Source organism: Cricetulus griseus, assembly GCF_003668045.3.
Source record: "Cricetulus griseus strain 17A/GY chromosome 1 unlocalized genomic scaffold, alternate assembly CriGri-PICRH-1.0 chr1_1, whole genome shotgun sequence".
In the NCBI taxonomy this organism is placed as follows: Eukaryota; Metazoa; Chordata; class Mammalia; order Rodentia; family Cricetidae; genus Cricetulus; species Cricetulus griseus.
In genome coordinates this window covers 270228667-270250970 of record NW_023276807.1, presented here as the reverse complement: position 1 = coordinate 270250970, position 22304 = coordinate 270228667, and the positions used below count along the sequence as shown (strand labels likewise).

At 47.0% G+C, this 22304-nt stretch overlaps 1 protein-coding gene across 5 annotated transcripts in view; it reads right to left on the bottom strand.

Annotated features, from left to right (window-relative positions):
• The window catches only part of Mbnl2 (muscleblind like splicing regulator 2), a 155056-nt gene extending 133048 nt beyond the window's left edge, over positions 1-22008 (bottom strand). For 2 of the 5 annotated variants that reach the window (XM_027393914.2, XM_027393912.2), the window contains exon 1: positions 21779-22007. The gene's annotated coding sequence lies outside the window, so the exon portion shown is untranslated. Of the gene's footprint in view, positions 1-21778 lie in introns of all 5 variants that reach the window. The other 3 variants (XM_027393915.2, XM_027393919.2, XM_027393918.2) reach the window with 3 other exon arrangements.
• Between the last annotated feature and the right edge of the window lie 296 nt (positions 22009-22304).

Below are 22304 nucleotides of genomic sequence, written 5' to 3'. Positions count from 1 at the left end.
AGAAGGAAGGATGAGGTTGCTTTGCAATGTTTGCTCTACTATGGAAGACAGTGTGTGCTGAACAAGCCAGAACCCAGGTACAAGTTTCCCTGTGTTCTTTATCCACAGTCCTGCTGAACAGTTATGAGATCCAAGATGTGTGCCAGGAGGTAAAAACGGCCACTCCCTAGCCCTGTCCACGCTGCATAAAGCAGTCTTGTTTCTCTGCCTCACCTTATGCTATTTGATGGCAAATTTAACTCTTAATCCGTATGGTTTTCCCCTGAAACAAGGAGGAAGCCAGCAAGCAGGAAGAAAGCAAAGCTAACAGCTTAATGCTCAATTGCCCGTTAATTTTAGTTTATAGATGAGACTTGATAAGTCCCAGAAGCAAGTAATTAGCAGGCATTTGTTAATTAGAAGGACTGTGCTACTGAGATGCCCTGTTCCCCTTGCTTTGCTTGCTGTCCTTAGCACAGCTTCCAAGCTTGTTCAAATCTCCTCAGAAAAAAGCCTAGGAAAGCCATGGCCACCCTCTCTGAGCACTGTCCCCTCTAACCTTGCCCTGCGTCCTTGAGGTTGATCACCATGTTCTGTGTTTACAGCTAGAAGATTTGACAATCCACCTTGAGGCCAGGTCCAGGCATCTCTGGGGCCCAGTACCCTGAACGCCATCTGGCTCAGGTTGGCGTTCACCTCGGGACTGTCAACCAAGAGCCATCAAATGGCGTTTTATAGGAAAATAAGGACCAAGTCTGTTTTAACCTCCAGGGCAAACTGAAAATCAACAACAGAAACTTGGTGCATTCAAGGAATATTGTCTTTGAATGAATTGTTCCCTCATACACACAGTGTCTATAGATGCTACAGGCCACAGCTGTCCCATGGGGGCACAGGGGAGGGAACTGCACTGAGGCAGTGACACTGGGCTTCAGCCAAGCTGGGGTGGAGGTAGAGTCAGCAGGCAAGATGGCGGGTTCTCCACAGAAGGCCCTCAGAATCCTTCACCTCCCTCCTCTGCTTTCATTTTCCCTCTCTCAGGAACCTCTTTCAGAGGATGACATCATTGGAAAATGACTCCACCATGCACGCCAGTTATAGTAGCATCCCCACAGATCCGAGCTTAACTGTACTCAAACTGTCAATCAAGCAACAAGAAGAAGAAAAAATATATAATAAGTCCTTCTCAATCCAAGCCCTACCCTGGGGGCTCCAGAGACCTGGGTAATTCACTTACTATGCTGATTGGAACAGAAAATCCTCAGCTATACTCTTCTATCTTCCAGGACTGAAAACGGATGCCTCTGTGGTTCAGGATGAGTGCCAGGCACCACACAGCACCCCACAAAATCAAATGCTCATGATGAGAACTGTGTTTCTATAGATGGTGGCAGGTAACAGGAGTGATGATGCCATTATTGTTCATGCAAGAGACCTGAAAGTGAAGCCTCCTTGAGCCAATCACAGGGCCTCACCTCTGATGGTCTGACTCTCCACAGACACCTCAGACCCCTGCAGGGAAGTAGCCCTGCATGACTGACAGCTACATGGAAATGGCTCATGGACCCTAAGCAATAGATGAAACCTATGAAGACAGAAAGATGTCCAAGCCAAGTGTCTGCTCTCCATTATATGCATACAGCCCCAAATACAGCAAAACAAATACCTTAGTAATTGTCCTTGGTGTTCCCAAGATACAGTCTGTAAAGACGTTTCTGGAAGTATAGGAATGTGGGTGGATTTGCTAAATATGTTGCCCATTTCCTCGCAGCTTAGCGCAGGCTGGGGGCACCATGTCTGAACTGTGAGTACAGGCCCAGCCTTTCCTGGGCAGCTTGGAAGGCAGCAGAAGTTGCTGAACCAGGCAACTTCCTATCCAAGGAGCTTGATGTGTATACACAATAGGAGCTCATTTCCTCCCATTGGCTTTTGTTGGAGTGGTTTCCTTTGATATGGAATGAATTCTACTCCCATTCACTGGTATCTACTCCAGTGTATACTCAACTCAGGCAAGGCCTACTCCAATCGAAATCATATCCAACTTGCCCACCTTGGCTTGGCCTCCCCCTTTTCTCTATTTTATGTGAAGCATCATGTGTTCAGGGTCAATGCAAACAGAGTTCATTTCAGGTTTCTCCGTTGTTTGTATCCATGGGTAAGCACATATCCATGTGTGATTGAGCATGTGCGTGCCGTGCCTTTGCAGGGCGGCCCTTATGCATTTCTCTGACTTCTTGATTGGCTGCTAGTTATTTTGTTTTGTTTCCTTTCCATAGTAACAGGGCATGAAACAAACAGATTTTAATCCATATTCTCTGAGTGGGGGGACTGAAAGTTTTGAAGATGTATCTGAAGAATTTCAAATTTGAAGACTGGGAAATTTTTGACAATCTTTCTTAAGTAAAAGCTGAACCTTTTAGACGTTTAGTTCCCAGGATTTTATGTGTTTCCATTTTTACTCCCTTCTCTGTTTTTGAATTTCTTTTTCACGATTCTGTTCCAGTTTCTCCCTGTGTGCTGATCAAATGGTTTCTAGACCATGCTCCATTCCTTGCTTTGTGCGTGACCCAAATCGTATGACCCAGAGCTCCAGCACACACCTAACTTGTGAAAGTCTCTTTACTGCTGAAAGGTTCTCAGTGGAGGTTGGGAGAGAGGCTGTGACATGATCTTCTAACACAGGCAACTGGGTCACCACATCCAGGAAGTGGGGTCTGCTTCCAGGAAGCACCTGGAAGCATCCTTGCTTATTCTTTTTCTGAGCAACAAAGCCATTGACCTTTCTCAGGGACCAGAGGGCCAGAATGGACTGACAGATGTCACAGGAGTTTTTCTTTGCTCCAGAGGAAATTCACTCATTCATTCACTCATTCGTTCATTTCCAAAGTTTAATTTCAGGAGTTGGGGCCTAACATGGTCCAGTTATCATCTGCTTGAACAACCTAAAAGCAGGCTGAGTGGAGCAATCAATTTGATCTGTGCCAAAACAGCTCAAGGCATGGCCTACTATGGAGCTTGCCAAGCGCTCCATTTTCACACATGCAGTATAGAAATTTTCCAAAGGTAGGTCTGCCTGTTTCCAAAAGCAACCGTGTCTCAACCATACTAGAAATGGGATGGCCCTTTTAGTCTGAGGTAACATGTTCCGGGGGCCCACCATTCCCACAAAATGTAAACATTCCCCAGAGCCTGGCATAAAAACCTTCCACAGCAATGAGGCCTCCTGCGTTTTGCTGAAAGAACAATGCACTCTTTGTGAGGGACAACAAGAGCTGATGAATTTGCAGAAATCCTATGTTGAAGTCGCTGATATTTCTAGAAATGCTTAGAAGGCTGTAGTTGTGTACTCATCCCAGAAAATGTATCTTAACTATTATGTACTTAATTGATTGTTTAATCTGTGTACCCTTTTATGTAAGTGATTCCATTTAATCCTATTCCTCAGAGAAGCAGACATAGTACACCATCTGAAGGATAAGAAAACTTAGGTTCAAATGAATGTCCTAAGGTTCCTGAAGTTGTACACCTACCTTGCAACAAGGCCAGGATTTGAATGCTGGGTTTGAATGGCCCCTAAGATTGTGTGCCAGGAGGGCTGTGAATAATTTGTGTTTAAATAACTGGATTCTTCTAATAAATGTAGATTCCCGGGCTCCACCCCAGACATCCCAAGTCAGAATCTTGGGGCAGAGGCCAAGAAATTTGCTTTTTTAAAAACCAAGTTTTCAAAAGAGTTTGGGCAGCTAACAAAAATCAATTTCTGGGGCAGGGCAGTGAGTCGCTGAAATGGGGATGGCAATAAAACATGTTTTTCTTCCTCTGGAATCACAGCTGGGTCAAGTTGGTGGGATATAGATACGCGGCCTTGTCACATTGCTTCAAATCTCATTTTGTCCTTGACCATGGGTGCCTATCTTTTTTGGCTTTCAAGTGGCCATGCTCTCAAGGGTGAAGAAACAGGCCAAGCCATTTTGTGAGATGTGTTGTCCGTCTTCTTCAGATGAACATAACCAGAAGTGTCACTTCTATGGCAATTAAGCAACCAGGACTTGCTTTTTAAACTTAGGGCACTCTAGACAACTCCCTGTTCAGCATTTTAGCCCTGGTCTCTCTCTGACTTTCCTTTAATTGCCAACATTCTTCTGTGAAGTTTGAATACATAAAGAAAATAATAAAGATCCCTGGTTGAAGATACAGGGGCTCAGCTGCCTTGTCCTCAGCATTACAAAGCATGGCTTCACAGAAATGTAGGCACTGCCAGGGTGAAAAATGTATTCCGTTTTATGTTGCAATGGAAAATTCTGCCTCTGTTTGGGCAAACCATGAAGCATGATCTGTATGAGTCTGACTCACAGCTAATCCTCATCTAGAGAAATGCCTGTCTAGATAATAAAACATTTCATTCATTCCATCGTATTCTGAGAGTATTTACTGAATATGCACTAACTACCCAACGCTGGCTCGAGTACACCATACATGAGGATTACTACCACAGACAGCACAGTCCACGTGCATATCTATTATGATAGATTATATTAAATGGGAGATCAGAGCCAGGATCCCCAATTGTCCTTTGCTAAAGCCCAGGGCACAAGTGAAAATCAGGAAAAATAACAAAAGAAAGATGATTGTCGTGTGGCATTGCAGTGTTGCTGTGGTTTAGCTAAGCCTGTAAGTGATACAGAGCTCATCTTTAATTAGTAATGGGGACCGGTGCAGTCTGCTGGCCTCTCCCCAATACACTTACTCCGATGAGCGTGATTCATTTCTCGACAAAGCCCTGGAAGCTTTTGGAGAAGCATTTAGACATCAGTTTACCGCCTGCCATCAGATTTACCTGATTCTTTTTACCTACCCCACCATGAAGAAGCAGATCCATCCTTTTGGTTGTGAGCCTAGCCTTTACCAGCTGAGCTATCCCTCCAGCTGCAAACCCATTCTTATAACTGCTTCCAGATACTTTCTTCCCTGTGGCTTCAGACACTATGCTCCAAGAAGCCGCTTCTGATTCTAAGGTGTCTCCCTGTCAGCCCAGCACACCCACCAACAATATCGTAACCCTATTTCTTCTTGCCTGCTGTGGTGGTTTAAAAGAAAATGGCCCCTAAAGGGAGTGGCACTATTAGGAGGTGTGGCCTTGCTGGAGGAAGTGTGTCACTGTGGGGGCGGGCTTTGAGGTCTCTCTTGTTCAAGCTTCCCTCCATGTGACTGTAAGATGTCTTCCTGTTCCCTGCAAGCTAAGATGCAGCCAGCCCCATGTCTGCCTGCAGGCCACCATGCTCCCCGATAATGGACCGAACCTCTGACACTGTGAGCGAGCCACCCCAATTAAATATTTTCTTTATAAGACGTGGCATAGTCATGGTGTCTCTTCACAACAATAGGAACTCTGAGACACCTGCTCACTGCATCCATGGCGTCACACACTTGCGACATTTTTACATTCCACACTTGCAGTAGCGCCTTGTAGTTTAGGGTCCCACTCAATAGTCTCCCTAAAGTGTTCCCAAAGGTCAGGCATGACCTCTTATCCCCCTTATGCCAGGGTCACATGTCCAGTTCCTAGCTTTCTTAAACTCCCAGATCAGGCCTTATTCCTCACCACCACTTGGTTATGTAAAACCTTAATGTAGAACAAAGCGGATAATAGAATCTGTTATTCAGACCCAAAGGGCATGCAGTGGGGTCATAAGGCCCACATGCCTGTGTCAAAATGCATTCTTTGAAATGTCACCCACCTTGGATGTTTACGTCTATAAAGTGGCTAACACATCACCCCCCCTTAAACACGAATCCTCCAAGGCTGTGCCACCAACTTTTTTCTAGATTGCTTAGTAAAGTCCTGTTCTGATCCCAAACATCAGCCACCTGTGGACCAACTCACACCGTGACTGGCACCCCACAATTCCCGGATTCCTAGGACCCCAGCCTCTCATACCCTCCCGCCATCCATACCCCAGCCTCCCATCACTCCCGCCATCCATGACCCCAGCCTCCCATCACTCCCGCCACCCATGACCCCAGCCTCCCATACCCTCCCGCTATCCATGACCCCAGCCTCCCATCACTCCCGCCACCCATGACCCCAGCCTCCCATCACTCCCGCCACCCATGACCCCAGCCTCCCATACCCTCCCGCCATCCATGACCCCAGCCTCCCGCCATCCATGACCCCAGCCTCCCATCCTCCCGCCATCCATGACCCCAGCCTCCCATACCCTCCCGCCATCCATGACCCCAGCCTCCCATACCCTCCCGCCATCCATGACCCCAGCCTCCCATACCCTCCCGCCATCCATGACCCCAGCCTCCCATACCCTCCCGCCATCCATGACCCCAGCCTCCCATACCCTCCCGCCATCCATGACCCCAGCCTCCCATACCCTCCCGCCATCCATGACCCCAGCCTCCCATACCCTCCCGCCATCCATGACCCCAGCCTCCCATACCCTCCCGCCATCCATGACCCCAGCCTCCCATACCCTCCCGCCATCCATGACCCCAGCCTCCCATACCCTCCCGCCATCCATGACCCCAGCCTCCCATACACTCCAGCCATCCATGTCACCTGGTGATTTGGGGTCTCAGTTTGTGTTTCCGGGTTCTGGCTTCTGCAAGTCCTACCAAGCTCTCCCCACTTTGCTCTGTATCAGCCCATCTCTTCCTGCTTTATTCTCTTTGTCACTATTCCAGCTCCGAAAGCCTTTAACTCACCCAGTACCTGTCATCTGGGTCTAAGTTCAGCCTTAAGCCAAGACTGATCCCATCTCCCATCTGTTCTTAAACACGTGGCTGCTGCTGCTGTGCTCTGGATGAAATCTAAAACCCCTGCTGTAGTGTCCTGAGACACCTACAAACCTAGTCTGTGCCAAGTGCTCCCTGGCCTGCAGCCTGTGGTCCAGAGAGTCACACCTGGGTGCTCTCCGAAGGGCAGGCAATGCCATCAGACTTCTCCCAGGCCACTGAGAATGCTGTGTCCTCCAGGAAGCTTTCTCCGCCTTGTCTGAATGGCCGAAATCTACTCACAGGGTGCCTTGTGGCACAAGTGACCTTTACCACAGTGGCTTATCTGCTATCTTCACGCTCACACACCACGAGGGAAAAGAAAAGGGGAGGAGATTCAACAAGTTCTTTTCCTCTTATACCTTTCTTACAATATATTGTTTCTGTAAAGCTTTTCATGGCTAAGGGGAGCTTCAAGACATAGAACATCAAGGTTAAACTGACAATGTCATCAGCCCCAGCCACAAATCACTGTGGTGGGATATTTCCAGTATTCTGACCTTAGAAAATTTCCGTGTGGGTGCGCGAGTATCCATGTGCATGTGTGTGTGTGTGTGTGTGTGTGTGTGTGTGTGTGTGTGTGTGCATGTGTGTGTTAGTGTTTGTGCATGTGTGTATGTGTGCACGTGTTTATATGTACTTTAGTGTGTGTGTGTGTGCATGTGTTTATTTATATGTACTTTGGTGTGTATTTGTGTACAACCTCAGGCACTACCCACTATTTTAGTGAGACAGGGTTTCCCACTGACCTGGAACTTACCAAGCAGGCTAAGGTGGCCAGAGGCTGGGGAAGTCTCTGCTTCCTCAGTGCTGGTTACAAACACACACCACAATTGCTAAGCTGTATTTTATATGGGTTCTGAGGCTCAAATGAATCCAAACTCTTATTGACTGAGCCATCTTGTCAGCCCTACCTGCATTAAAAATTATTCGTAGATATGCACTCCCTCTACCTAAATAGTAACAGGAACTGAGGACCATAGTGTGAAGGATAAATGGCAAAGGGCACTGGGATCTGAGGTGCCCTATTCTTTCTTCTTTCTACTAATCTTAAAATCTAGGAAGAAAAAAATCCTAGAAACTAAACGTTCATGTATTTGAATAAAACAAAAATGGAGAAAAGGGAGAGATCTTCATAGAAAATGACAGAGGACAATGATAATAAAATTATTATTGCTGTCTTTATAATTACTAAAGATTTATTTCCTTTTCAAGTTTGAAATATTACTGTCCTCGGGGCCTGGGGTCACATGTCTAGCTGAGCGGCTTGGCCTTTTGTAGTTCTGGTTTCTGGTGAGATCACTGATTCTTGGAGAACCTGAAAGACCCAACTGCAAAGGCCCAGAGTATAAGAAGAGGTTGGAGAGGGAGTAGGTGCAGTCACGGGCCTTCTGTACCCGCCTTCTTGGTATTTTACAACAGCCAGAATGTAGAAACCAGCTACAATTTTTACTCTTTTTATTAAAAACAGACAGAAATGGCCACAAATCCTAAGTGTCCAGCCCACTCAGGTTCTGTAAAGCAAACATTATATGTGTAACCCACACCCAGATTAAGAAATCAGACATGGGCAGGATCCCCGTGAGCACCTTAGGGTCCTCTTGGTCCAGTTCATTCCCCAAGGGTGACCACATTCCTTTGGTCCCGCTGGCTGGCTACATTTTCCATAAAGCTTTGCACAGCAGAGACTGTGTTCTTCTCCCCAAAGCTATTCTGGCAGCAATTGCCATTTCAAAGCAGGAGGGGGAAAACATGTGTGAGGGAGGAATTTTGTGTGTAGGAGAAAAGTGCTTCTAATTTTCAGTCCTGCGAATGTGAGGGAAAGAAGGAAAACGTGACAGAGGGGCTCCCTGGCTTCTCTTCCCTGACAGGGGCTAGAGGGAGTCCAGAGACAGGCTATTTCCAGGACTGGATGCTGCTGTGGCCTTTCTCTGCCTTCCCCAGAGCAGGCCAGCAGAGGTTACACCCCCATGGCATTCACGCGTGTGGAGAGGGGTATATGTTCATCCACATTTAACCCTTGAGGAAGGGGGATGTCACCAGCCTAAGTCAGGGTTTTCTGAGTTTCTGTAGGACTGTAATGGGAAGCTCACTGGGAGTCCTCATCTCCACAGCTCTGGCAACTAAGGGAAGACAGGACCGAAATGGTCCACTGTCTGCAATGTACTAAGGCTCTCAGAATAACTCCACTCTGTGGTCCCGACAAAGTGTGCAGGCCGCACCATTACTTTTTCTGGCTTTCTAGTTCATCAAAACGGGAGATGCTGATGAGAACAGCAGACAATTCTACAACCACAGAATGGTTAACTCAAGACTTTGCACACCCCTGGAGAGGAGAGACCAGCCAGGCATCTACAGGGTACTGAATGGTGGCATTTTCCAACTGTGCACTTTGAGTTCTCCCGGGGCCAGTAATTCTACAACCATCAGCCCCTCAATCACTTTTCCTCATCAATTATTTAATCTGGCCTGGGTTATGTAACATATAATTTAGCCTGGGGTGGGGGGGTTCATGCTATGTAGTGGTCAGTGAGAAAATTAGCAGTCTTCATTGAAGAGGTAAAATTTCAGTTATGGCAAGAGTGTGGGTAGGGTTTGTCTGACACTGTTGAAAGCAGCAGTTAGGGCCAGGAAGAAGGGAGGGAAGGAGACAGAGGCAGAGAGAAAGGGAGGGAGAGGGAGAGGAAAAAGAGAGCCCAGTGTGTGGTAGAATAGAGGCCTAGTGATCTTTAGGTTAAACATCAACCTAAGGATTTTCCTAGCAGGAGTCTGACTCAAAGCAGGTCTGGAAGGCTCACGGCACGCCCTGGTTTTCTCCACATTCACACCTGGTGAGGAGCAGGGAGCGGCTGGGTGCTCTCCTCCCTCCTTTACCCTGGGTCCTGTGAGCAGGCCCAGCATAGCTGAGGGAGAGAACCAGAAAACCCTTCCTTGATCCTCCTTCAGGAAGGGAAGGTGGGCACAGCCTGCTCACCTGGCTGGAGCTCAGATTAACTAGTTCCTTTGGTGACCTTGGCGCCTACTGATGGTGCAATGGGTCTTTGAGTGTCTAAGGAAGAGGACCACAGCTCAGGACTGGGCACTGCTGCTGAAATAATGGCCATGTGGGTGGAACAGGGGGAGAAATGCAAATACAAAGTGAAGGGCAACCCAAAATCTGCACTCCAGCTTTGAAAAGCCACTCGGTGTGGTCTTCCCACCACATGACACAGCCTCCCTCTCTCCATCCCTCCCCCTCCCCCCTCTCTCTCTACGTGTATACCATCTACGTCTTTGCCAGCTGTCCATCTATCATTTTTAGACCAATGTCCAGCATGCTAGCAGATGTCTCCAGAGGCAGCGGCGGCACAATAGTGGATAGAAGACGATGGTTTTAAAGTCTTGTGGACTATCTGCCCGCTCTTCCCACGTATCCAAACCTGAGCAGAGCCGAGGAGAAATGGTGCCCAACCCTTTCTCCATCTCTGCTGGTTCAATATTCCACAGGGATTAACCATGGGCTAAAATTGCCAGAATAATGTGGTGTGTGTCCCGGGGCTGCATAAATGAAAATATTATATCCTAAATAATAGAGGTGCTGCAATGACCCTATCCACGGCTTACAGCCTCCACTAGGCAAAGGACTGGCCTGGTGTGGAGACATGTGGGCTGCTTAGGAAGAACAGGGTGGGCATTGAAGGTGATGGGAGCCACACAGGGAAGAATTTCCTAAGCAAACATTGTGGTTTATGTGCATCTGGGGTTGTGCTGGTCTACACTAGCTGCAATCCTTAGAAACTGCTTGTTAGAGCTCTGGGACAGGCTGGCTATGACCGGCACCAGATCATCGCTTGTCACTCAGGAACTTTTCCACTGGGGGCAGCCTTCTGGTTTTCATCTGAATGGCAGGGAAAGTGCTGCCCCATTTTAATCGTCTCCCAAGCCCTTCCCTGTCCTGGTGCCTGAGCACCCAGAGCAGGCTGGCAGCAGCTGGAGTATAACCCGTGGGAAGTAAATAGTTAAAAAATAGACCAGAGCTGTCCAATGGCCCCTGCAGACACGGAGGCAGCAGGCCCCTTTGATCCTGCCTCTTAATTGCAGCTTAGTTGTACCAGGGAACTTTAAAGAGAAGAAATAGGGAGACTTGAGAGATAGGGCTTGTTTTGTTTCCTGTGGGGATGGTCTTTGTGGTGGCTGCCAGGAAGCTGGCACTCCAGGGCTCAAGTCATGGGTTTCCTAAACAGGAATGCATCCTGCCTCTCATCCGAGCACCAGATCTGAAGAGATACCCAGGAATCCTAAATTTATGGTGGCCACTTGGTAGGGAAGCTAGGAGCAGACTTGGGCGGGACAATCAGCAGGAGAAAGGAGACCACAGCTTAGCATAGCAACAGGCAGAGCAGACCACAGATGCCCCAGAGCATCTACACGGGTGTGTGTGTTTGTGTGTGTGTGTGTGTGTGTGTACGCCCTTGGTGGAGGATGGAACTTCCTGCAGGAAACACAGGAAACACGGAAACACACTGTGCAGGGAGGGGAACTGGAAATGAAGAGTGTTCCTGGCCAGGTGGCATAGGTGGGGCAGAAAGATTACAAACTCGAGACCAGACTGGACACTTTAGCAAGACCTTGTCTCAAAACTGAAAGTAGAGAAAGAACAGGATATATAGCTCAGTGGGTTTGCCTAGTGTGAGCAAAGAGCTGGGTTCCATCCCCAATACCCTCACCACACACACAAACATGTTTCTAGGAATTCTCTCAGATAGCAATGTCAAAACAGCACAAAACTCCTCAGATTTGAATACTTCTCTCTCTCTCTCTCTCTCTCTCTCTCTCTCTCTCTCTCTCTCTCTCTCTCTCTCTCCCCATCTCTCTCTCTCTACCCCCCATCTCTCTCTCTCTCACACACACACATAGCTGAAAAGTAACAAAAGGCCAGCTAATTCTCATCAAATAATGAAGATAATTCCCTGGCCATGACCTGGTACTTAACCAAGTTCCTTTGTGAAAAATGTCCCCTGACTAAAAAATGACTTCCTGTCTGCAGAGTACACCAGCAATGGCTTTTTGTCTGTTCTGTTTAAGTCCACAGGGAGTAGGTGTACCATGGACATTTTTCCTAAGCAAGCCCCCCTTTTGCAAGCCCCAAGGGCTTCCTTGCCTGAGGTGTTGGATCCTGCCAAGGTGTGTCTCACCTTTGTTCTGCTTCTGATTAGCTTGTGACTCTGGCAGATAACTCTCTCCCTGTGTCTCACTTTCTTCATAAAACATTTTAATGGAATTGACAGACACCACTCTGACAGAAGTCCGCTGTATGTTAGGCACTCAATAAGCTCGATAAACATTTGCTCTGTTTCATTCTTAAAAGGTTACTGGTCAATTACAAAGCACGCCCTACCCCCACCCATCTATGCATGTACTAAATAGGCAATCGGGCAGGAAAGAGTCCCCTAAATCAGTTTAGATCCATTCTTGGCTCCAGGAAAGGGAGAGTCTTGCTGGAGACTGGGAAAGAGGAAGTACCCCTGAGAAGGGAGGCCTGGCAGGGGCACAAGGCATGAGACATAACAACATATAAGATCTGTACTCAGGCCTGGACTTTCCCTTGTGTGATCTGATGATGTCTTCATTATAGGCTGTACGTGAATGTGGCGGTCAGACACGCCATGCTGGCGGCACTGACTCATCATCACACCCTTTGGAGAGGACGAGGAGAGGAAGATGATCTCTCTAGCTTAAGGCGCAATGAGTGAGACTGGCAGAATTCCCCAAACTCATTCACCGAGTGTTCAACATATGAGGTGGGCACACTAGGCTTTGGGACTTTAAATACATCCCGCCTAGGAAGAAAAAAGAAAAAGTAGGGGTTACTCAAGGCTGATTTCCAATGCATGTGTTTCTTAGGGAAGAAAAAACAAAAAGATCTCTTGAGGCAGATACATAGATCCAGAGGCCTTGCCTGGGGTGGTGACCAAACTCCTTGTGCAAGTTGTGAGTCTGTGTCCACAGTGACCATAGACATCTTGCATGGGAGATGTCTGCAGATGAGCTCTGTGTAGCCACAGATGCTTGTCACTGCTGTCCCCCTGCCTTCAACTCTCAGGCCTAGCTGGGCTAGCATAAGACTGGAAGGTGATATATCAGTGTGACCCGACCTCTAAGCGAGACTCAGCACCCTGCAGAAACTGTCCAGGCTAACGGGTGTTGGCCTCTACCCAACATGGGCTCTTCAGGCAAGCCACCCCAGCAGACCCATCAGCTGCCCTAGTGTTCCAGGTGCTCCCCAGTGAGTAGGCCGAGCAATACCATCATCTTCATCCTCGAGAGGCTCGTTAGAAAAGCAGAGTCTTAGCCCCACCCCCACTCCCAGACCTACTGAATCGGAATCTGCGTCCTTAATAAGATCCCCAGGTGACCTGCAGGCACAAGGAAGCTGGAGCTGTACTGCTCTGGTTTAGTCCTTAGAGGCTTTTGGCAAGAGGGCGCCAACCACACCAAACACGTTCTCATCCTGAGAATTTGCTTCCAAACAGTCCTTATGGCTGGGTTCAAGGGAGACCTGGGAGACCCAGGAGAAACAAGACACCCAGTGTCTGGCGACACTTCTCTTTGGAATCATCATTCTAACTAGTGACCTCCTGAAAATACACATTTTGAAAAACGCAGATGCAAAAGTCTTGATAATTTTGCTTTTAAATGCCCTACCTCTGAAAATCTATGTCTCACACCACCTATGCATATGGGAGATGCAGCTAGGCATGTTCTCTTACACACTGTTCTGTGGCTTTAGACATGACCGTGAACCAATGTTTGCCTCCAACAGGATCCTTGACAGAGACTCTTGCTAAAGAGGGTAAAGTACATGTGATCATTAATTGTGATTGCCAGCTGGATGGGATTTGGAATTACCATGGCAACAAACTTCTGGGCATGGCTAAGAGGGAGTTTTGAGATGGCGTGAGTTGAGATGAGAAGACCCGCCCTAACTGTGGACAGCACCATTCCGAGGACTAGGGCATCCTCAGAAAGCATCTTTTCCATTCCTGACTGTGGGTGTAATGCAGTCAACTCCCTGGAGCCCTGCCGCCCTGGCTTCCCTGCCCTGGAGGACTTTACCCTCAAACTGTGAGCCCAAATAAGCCTTCCTTCCGTCAGCCGTTTCCATTCTGTATTTTGCCCAGCAACAAGAAAAGTAAACAAATGATTCTTATGGATTCAAGGAGATTAGGATATGATCCTCAAGAGTTTTGCTTATTTATTTTTTAAAAACTATTTTTCTCTTTTATGTGTATTAGTTCCTTTGTTAGTTCTGGGCCACCAGCTAACTTTTTCAAGGCTCACCATTGGTCAATTGTCTCTTTCTCTTTATGTTCCCTCATTCTGTGTGGTAGGGAGCATCCGTGACATTCATCAACTACAGTTTCAAAACAGCTGTCTTGGGCTTAGAAAGCGGTAGTCCAGGGCCTTGGCTGTTCCCCATCCCTTTCCCTCTCTGTCAAGTATCTATAAGATAACTCTACAGACATATCCTATTACTGGCTGAAAGTACCCCCCACTGGAAGCTCACAGCCCACCAACTTTCTGCTCCCGTTGGCTAGTCTCTCGATCTCTCTCTACCCGACTTTCAATCATGGCACCTCAGTGTCTCTCATGACAGAAACTAATGCATTTCAGGCTTCTCTGAGCTCTGGCCAGCTTCTCTTACTTTTCTGTTATGGCACACTTTGGATCTTCTCCTCCACTTTCATCCACCTCTTCCTGACATTATGCCTGGAATACTGTAAAATTTTTGTCCAATGGCATCACTCGTGACAAATGTTCTAACCTCTAACCCTATCTTAAAGCCCAGTAGAATTTTCGGGAAGTGTTACATGTAGGCTAAAATTAAACTCTGCTGTATGGCTCTTCAGCTCTACCCTATTGGTTCTGACCCCCCCCCCTCATGTAGCCTGATTACCCATTACCCCAACACTAACTCCCCATGGTGCAAAGTCCAGCTCCCAGGGTCCCTTACCCTCACCACTGTTTCTCCACCCTGAGCTGTTGACCCAAGGGCTCCCCATGCTTTTTGATCATACACTCCTATTATAAAATATGTTTTAAAATCAGAAACGACCATCGTAATAGTTCCTTAATAACAATGCCAATATGATCTATTCATCATCAAACACACATGAAAATTGACAGTTTAAAGTAATACACTAATAATATATAAGTCGAGCTCTCCCCTTACTAATAAATAATCTTATCCTTGGCCTAGGGTATAGACTTTCCACATTAGAAAGGCTGATGTAGACAGAATGCTTGCATTTAGAGCCAAGGAAGGTAGCCCTTCTTCCATGAAATCCTGTCTACCTTCTGACCCAAACACAGCTCTTCTTTCCCCAATTCTCAGAACGTTAAAATTGTATTAATCATCTATATCATATGCACTTCCCTAATATTTTTAGTTTGATTAATTGAAGCTTGCATTTAGGATGCCAGAAATTTATAGATTTTTTAAAGGATAATTCAATCTCTTAATTAAAAACATTGCTATCCTCTCCAAATTGCTAGGGTTGGTCTCTGCTCACAAAAGCTTCAAGTTAGACCACAGTGTGACTCATTTGGCTCGTTAAGTATCATAGAGGTAAATTTCCATTGGCTTAAGGGCTAATGTTCCCACTTTGGGGCTACTAAAACTTGTAGTATATGATTCAACCTCACTCAAATCCTGTTCGAATTTAATCTGCTAAACAGGAAGTGATGGTTCTGATCACTTGAGGAGATGATAAACATAAAATCTGAAATAGCATATACATGTAAGATGCAGCCACAGCTATCACTCCGAATTTACTAGGGTGGAGACTAACTACAACGGAGATTTCTGCAACAATTCATCTTTCTACCTTGAGACTTCAGTTCTATCTGAAAGTCGTTTACTTTCATCTCTCTTTTATTTATTCAGCTGAAAACCTACAATCCTAGCTACCTATAGGACGTGGGAGTCTCAGAAGCCTTAGTTTACATCACAGCTTTTGCTATGATGCGGCTGTTACCAAGTCTTCAGATTTCTAACTACCATTGGGCAGGGAGCACTGTTGATCTGGTGGGGCTCTGGTAATCTTCCAAATCTCCAAAGGCAGTAGATATGTGTAAGGCATCTTGCTTGTAAGGAATGCCCCTGAAGGAACACCCCATCTTTCCACCAGTTTAAGGGATGAGATACCCTCAGAGGTACAGAAGGCTGTGACATTGCTATCACTGTTGACTTTGGTAGTCTCTGGCACACAGCACATTTGCAACTATGAATTCTAGAATACCTCACTGCTGTGTGACTGGTTGGGTTATGTGGTCAGCATTGGCTGTATCCTGAAGCAATCCAAGCTGAGAAATCTACCTCTCTGAGGGCTGTCTAGGCCTAACACTGAGAAAGTACTTAATGGGGACATGAATTTATGTCCTCACATCTGGTATCTGGGGCATTGCACACACACACACACACAGAGAAAGATACACACACACACACACACAGACACACATACCCACACAAACAGACACAGACACACACACACAGAGACACACACACACAGACACACACACACACAGACACACACACACACACACACACACAGACACACACACACACAACACACACAGACACACACACACACACAGACACACACACAGACACACACACACACAGACACACAGACACACACACACACACACACACACACACACACACACACAGACACACACACACAGACACACACACAGACACACAGACACACACACACAGACATACACACACACAGACATACACACACACAGACACACACACACAGACACACACACCATACACCCGAGGCTGGTCTAGAAGTCACTATGTAACACAGCATGACTCTGAACTTCTGACCCTCCTGCCTAAAGTTCTTGAGTGCTAGGATTACAAATGTGCTCCACTGTGCCTGGTTTTCGGTGGTACTAAGTAACAATTGATCCAAGGCTTCAAGTATGCCTGGCAAGCACTCTACCAACTGGGATACATTCCCCAGTCCTCTAACAAGTAAAAGTTTTTAAATCTAGTAGTAACTCATCTCCTGGAATTGTGCCCAGAGAGTGCTAATCCAGGTTCCCACCTTTACCTCACCATTTGGGCCGTTAATGGAGATAATGCCAGCAAAAGGCCTTGTCAAGTGCAAGGAGCCCCCACATCCGTTCATTCTTCTGAGGACAAGCTGTGCTTTGCTCTTATCTTGTTTGTAAGGATCTGCTTTCCTAGCTTCTGTGCATTGCAGACAGCTCAGGAAAGAAACTTGCCATGTTATAGGGCATCCCACAGTCTCTCCTGTTTCCACTAAGGTGACTTCACACCCTACAGATCTTCAACAGCCAGCTTGCCATGGGTGCTCCTAACCTGGGCCCAGCTCCTTCATCAGTGGAGATCCAGGGCTGATGCTTTAAAAGCAGAGGCTGCCCTTTGAGACTTCTCTCTCAGCTCTGTGCTAACCACATAGTTTGTCTTCGTCCAAAGGAAGGATGTTCAGGGGCAAAATCCCCCAATCTACCACCATCAAAACAACTTAAAGAGGGGGAAATCAGCTAAAAACAAAACAAAACAAAAAACAAAACAAAACAAGAAACCAACCCTGCGTTTAGGAAAGAATGTGGGGAAGTCTAATCCCCCAGAGGCAGCATCAGCATCGGGTTTCCTCATAATTGCAGCATGGGCTGTTGGGGGCAGGCAGCAGCTCAGAACTGGGAGAGGGTCTAAGATTTCCTTTTGTTCTGGCTTCATAAGCGATGTGCCCTGGTCCCTCGCCACTGCAGGCTCTCAATAGCCATCTATTCTGGATGTTTCCAGCACCCCGAAACCATGGCTCATCTCCCTTTATGCTAATCATACAACACTGTTGGTAAGAAATACCGTAGAGGTGAAGAAAATAGAGCTGTCTAAATAGAGATATCTAAAATCTAAAAATCTTTTAAAAGAAAGTCTGTTTTGTTCTGCTTCTAAACACCAGAATCATGTCTAGATTAAAACCAATGTCTGATGATTAACGATGCTAACTTAATATAAGCTAATAGTGACTATTTAAAACCTTTGAGATTTGGGATTTTACAACAGGTGTGCTTGGACTTAAATGTAAAGGCGGGCACCTGGTAACTTGTGTTCTAACCAAAGGCAAGAGCCTGCCCAAAGGGCATTTAACAAACACTTGTTGACTGGTTGATGGAATAGCCGACCCAGGAGACCTCAGACAATGACTTCTTTCTCAAAACACTGGAGTACATTGTTGGGTCCAAGACGTTTTGTCATATTGAGGGGGAGTGATAGGAGGCCTGATGAAAACTGTCCACCAGCCTGGGGCTCAGGCTCCGCAAGAAAGCTGGAGCCTCACCCCACACACCTGTTTTTACTAAGTGCCCCAGTGGAGGTGGGGCCTAGCGATGAGGAAGCCCAGCCCTTGGAGGCCCAGGCCTGAAGCAAACACTGCAGGAATCACCTTTGACTCCCCACCAAGACTACTGCTCTAGCTGCAAGGGACACTTTGCACACATTTTCAAGAAAGAAAACAAAAACTGGATTGACTAAAATTCTGGAAGAAACAACAACAGTACTGTAACTGATTGGCAGAGCCCTTCCAAAGCAGAGATACCAAGTTCCCAGCCCCACACAGCAGAGCATGTATCTGTCTGGGTGGCTCTTCCCAGGAAGGAAGCCTGGGTTCCTGACCCTTCATTTGTTTTCTGAAGTCTCTTCCCTGCTCGCCTTACAAGGCTTCAGGCTGGGCCGCTGCAGCTTCCGTCAGAAGGAAAAACGGTCCTGTTCTCTGTGGGGTCATGACCTTGGGGCTCTTCTGTGCTCACCTGACTGACTTTTGACCTGCAGATCTGTCGTGATGGAGACTCCTGCCCACTGTCCTCTCACCATAGCTGCCTGCTCCCTCTTTGCTCACTCTCTGTCTGACAAGCCAGTAGCTGCTGTTATGGCCTCTCAGGGATAGCTTTCTGTGGAGGTGCTGAAGGAGCCTGAACTATGTTCTCCACAGCCACTACCTCTCTCGTCCCTGGATCGTCTCTTCAATAACTAGAACTCCTCACCCACCTCGGTGTCCTCTACCCACTTCCGCACAGCTACCGTTTTGTTATTTTGGAAACATAAACATGTCAGTCTGCTTTTCCTCCCACATTTTTTTTTCCTTGCTGGTAAGAGAATGCAAGAAGAGAAGAAGAGAACGTGTGTGGCGGTTGACCCAACTCCTACAAGAGGAATTCTCTTTACGCTCAGTCTCTAAATCCTCTTGTCCGATTCCTGCTTGAAATCCCGAGTACCTGCTCTTGGATTTCTATGGCGCTCCCTGAGCGCGGGACTGGCTGGGAGCCATGTGATACTGATTTGTTTTCACCATGGCAACAGCAAATTAAAACAACGAGCAAAGGGAAGGCAGGCTGCTAAGCAGTAAAGCTACACGGCTAGTGTATTTCACAAGCTTTCTCCCTTCCACCCAGTTTTCTCTTGTATTCACTTCACTTTCACAAATTCCATACACAAGTCAAAGTAAAAATAGCACTGGACGCTTTGGGCACAACGGCACTACGGTGCCCACTGTTGGAAGAGGCTGGCTCTCCCAGCTGCTGGAGCATTAGACCAAATGGATGGAGAAAATTCAAACGACCATACTTGGAAATTTCATTTGTTGGTTTAGGCACACACGTCGTTAGAAAATTTATATGAAATTGCTAGAGACTGAAGGGTTTCCTATTTGTGGTAACACCCCAAAGACATTGCCAATGAATGTCTCCACACAGAGGTTTCTTCCCTTTGTACTTTACACAGCTCAGAGTACCAAGAGACAAACAACTTTTGTTATCGTTGTTTGTACAAACCGGGTCCCTAGAATTCTAAAATAAGAGACACTGTGGTAAGCATTACATGTTCTACGACAAGAAAGAAACTGAGGCAGGTACTTACTCAAGGCCACGTGGTGGGAAAGAGGAGGCTGGGCTGATAGCAGGGACTCTTGGGAACTGCAGTGTCCTCTAACCCAAATTCTTTCCTTTAAAGGCAACTCAATTAAACACCAACCTTTCCCCTGATCCTTACAATCAAGGGTGTCACGGGGACCACCTGTGACCCAGGGTTAACAGCAGGCACTATTGTCTTAATTTCCTTTGAGCCATCTGCCCTAGGACACAGTGCTCTTTACCTATGGGAGCAGCTGTCAACCACCGTCCAAGCAACCTTGAACTTGATGGCATATCCTGGGCCTTAGTTGATGACTCCAGGGCAGCTGGGAATGGGACCCCCCCCCCCAGGGATGGTCCACATAGGTAGCCTTACAGAGCTGCACCATGGAAGACTTAGGCCAGAAAGACAAAGTGGCATTCAGCTCCCCAAGGCTCCCCATGGTTTTTCTCTAGCCAAGCCAGAAGTCTGCAGAAAACCTTCGAAGACAGGCAGGTAGGAGAAGCCACCCTATTTGGCCTGAGAAGGGGGAAGGACAGGCTGTGGTTTAAATGGGAAGACATAACTCAAGTCCTGCCAACTGGGAGTGTGAATGTTCCTGGCCTGGACACAGAGAAATATTCCTCTCCACGAGCCGAATCAAAGAACACACAGCAGAAATAGTTGGGGGATGACGTCAGGAGTTCTGGGCTAGTGTCCTGCACTTCTCCTTGAAAGTAGAAACAGTGGGTCTAGAAGAATCTACGTGGCACTGCCCTCCTTTTACATGAGACTTCCTGTCCCTCGGAGTGCAGAGGAAGAAATTTCCCCTTATGCAGATTGTAAAAAAAATGTCTCCTGTTTTTAATTTTTGTTCCTCGTTGTCTCCTAAATACACACATGTCCTAATAGATATTTTCCTACTGAATCTTTGTCTTTTAAAGGGACAGTAAGGCTTTTAGAAGAGCCATTGGAACACTCACGGGGGTGGTGGTTAGGCAAGTTTTTTGTTTTTTTTTTTTTTCTTTTTCTCCTCTGCTTCAGTGCTTGCTAACTATTCTAAAAATGTTACACATTTATTGTAAACACATGCTTCCAAAGCCTAACAAAAAAAGCATGGTTTCCTCATGCCTGGCAGAAATTTAAAACGGAAAAGGGCAGAAAGAATTCTTTAACACAGAGATCCTTTCCTTCTCCTTGAGCCAAGTGTGTTAAAAATAAATCTGCTCCAACCTTTCTAGCCACTGCTTCCCGGCAAGAAAGTTGATCTGGCCGGGCATAGTGAGAGCCCAGGTTTAAACGCCAGCCTGCTCTTGCTAAATTATTCTGCTGGCTGTGTGTTCTCATTAAAAATGCATACAGGTCAGATAATTGCGGTAAGCGTTATTAACCCAGCTCCACTTTTGAATATAATGGTCCCACTTTTAAGCTGGAAACAAAGACGGAGGCTGCCAGGAAAAGCAATGTAAACACCGAACTACAGTGTCTAAGACCAGCCAGGAAGCTGCCTCCGGCTTGGTGGTTAAAATGTGCTTCTGAAACTCAATTAAAGCCATTGCCCTGTGGCACCAGGGTGGCCCCCAATTTCTAAGAAACAGACAGGTTTTGGTCCCGAACGTTCAACCGATGATTATTTACCATGAGGTTTTTTTTTTTAATTCTTAATTTCAAGTGTGTTTTCCAAGAATAGGATCCATGTAAACTTTATTCTGTAAGCTCACCACAGCAGCAAAAACATTCTTTAAGAAAATATTAGCCTGGATCTCTCAGATAATTAAAAAACAAAAACAAAAACAAAAACACAATCATAAACGTGTCTGTTCTTTAAATAAATAAATAAATAAATAAATAAATAAACCCTCGGTTTTATATGCCTCACCCAAACGGGGCGGCGTAGATTTTCCAGCCTTGCCATTTCTTGTTCTCAAACCCAAACGTTACGTAAAAACTCCAGGGTTTCCTGCGAGTATTCCGTTCGAATTCGTGGAATGCGCGTCTCCCTGGCTTTCCCTCAGCCCACACTCGGAATGCAGCAATCCTGCAGCAAACTCTAAACATTAAAGAGAGAGAGAGAAAGAAAAAAGAAAAAAGAGGGTGTCCTCCTACCTTGTTCAGCTCTGCTCGTCCTCCCCATGGACAGTGGCCCCGAGAGCATCCGGCAGCACCGAGTGGCCGCGGCTTCTCCACCGCATCATGAGCGAGCGAGGTCCATGCAAACAGTTCTGCGTCCCTGTTTATTGTACTCTGCGAGCCGCCGGCGGAGGCTGGAAAATTTTTTACCTTCAGATGATGAAGCAAAGACGGGTCTAAACTCTGTTGCTGTGAGCTGCAGCCCTTCCTCCCCGCAGGCCCCGCCCAGGCGCTGCGGGCCAATCGCGGGCCAGCTCGTCAGCCCTCCTCGTCTGAAACTGGTCCCCATAGGATGACTGACACAGCAACACCGCGCAGGCTGGGTCTGAAAACAGTGCGTCCATACTGATGGAAAAGGGATCTCCCTCTCCCCAGAAGGCAGTCTCAGCAGCGAGCCTGAGCCGGCGAGCCGGCGGACCGGCGGGCCAGCGGGCGAGCGGGCGAGCGGCTCGCTATTGGCAGAGCACAGAGAGGGGCAGCTCAGACAAACACGCTTCCAGAC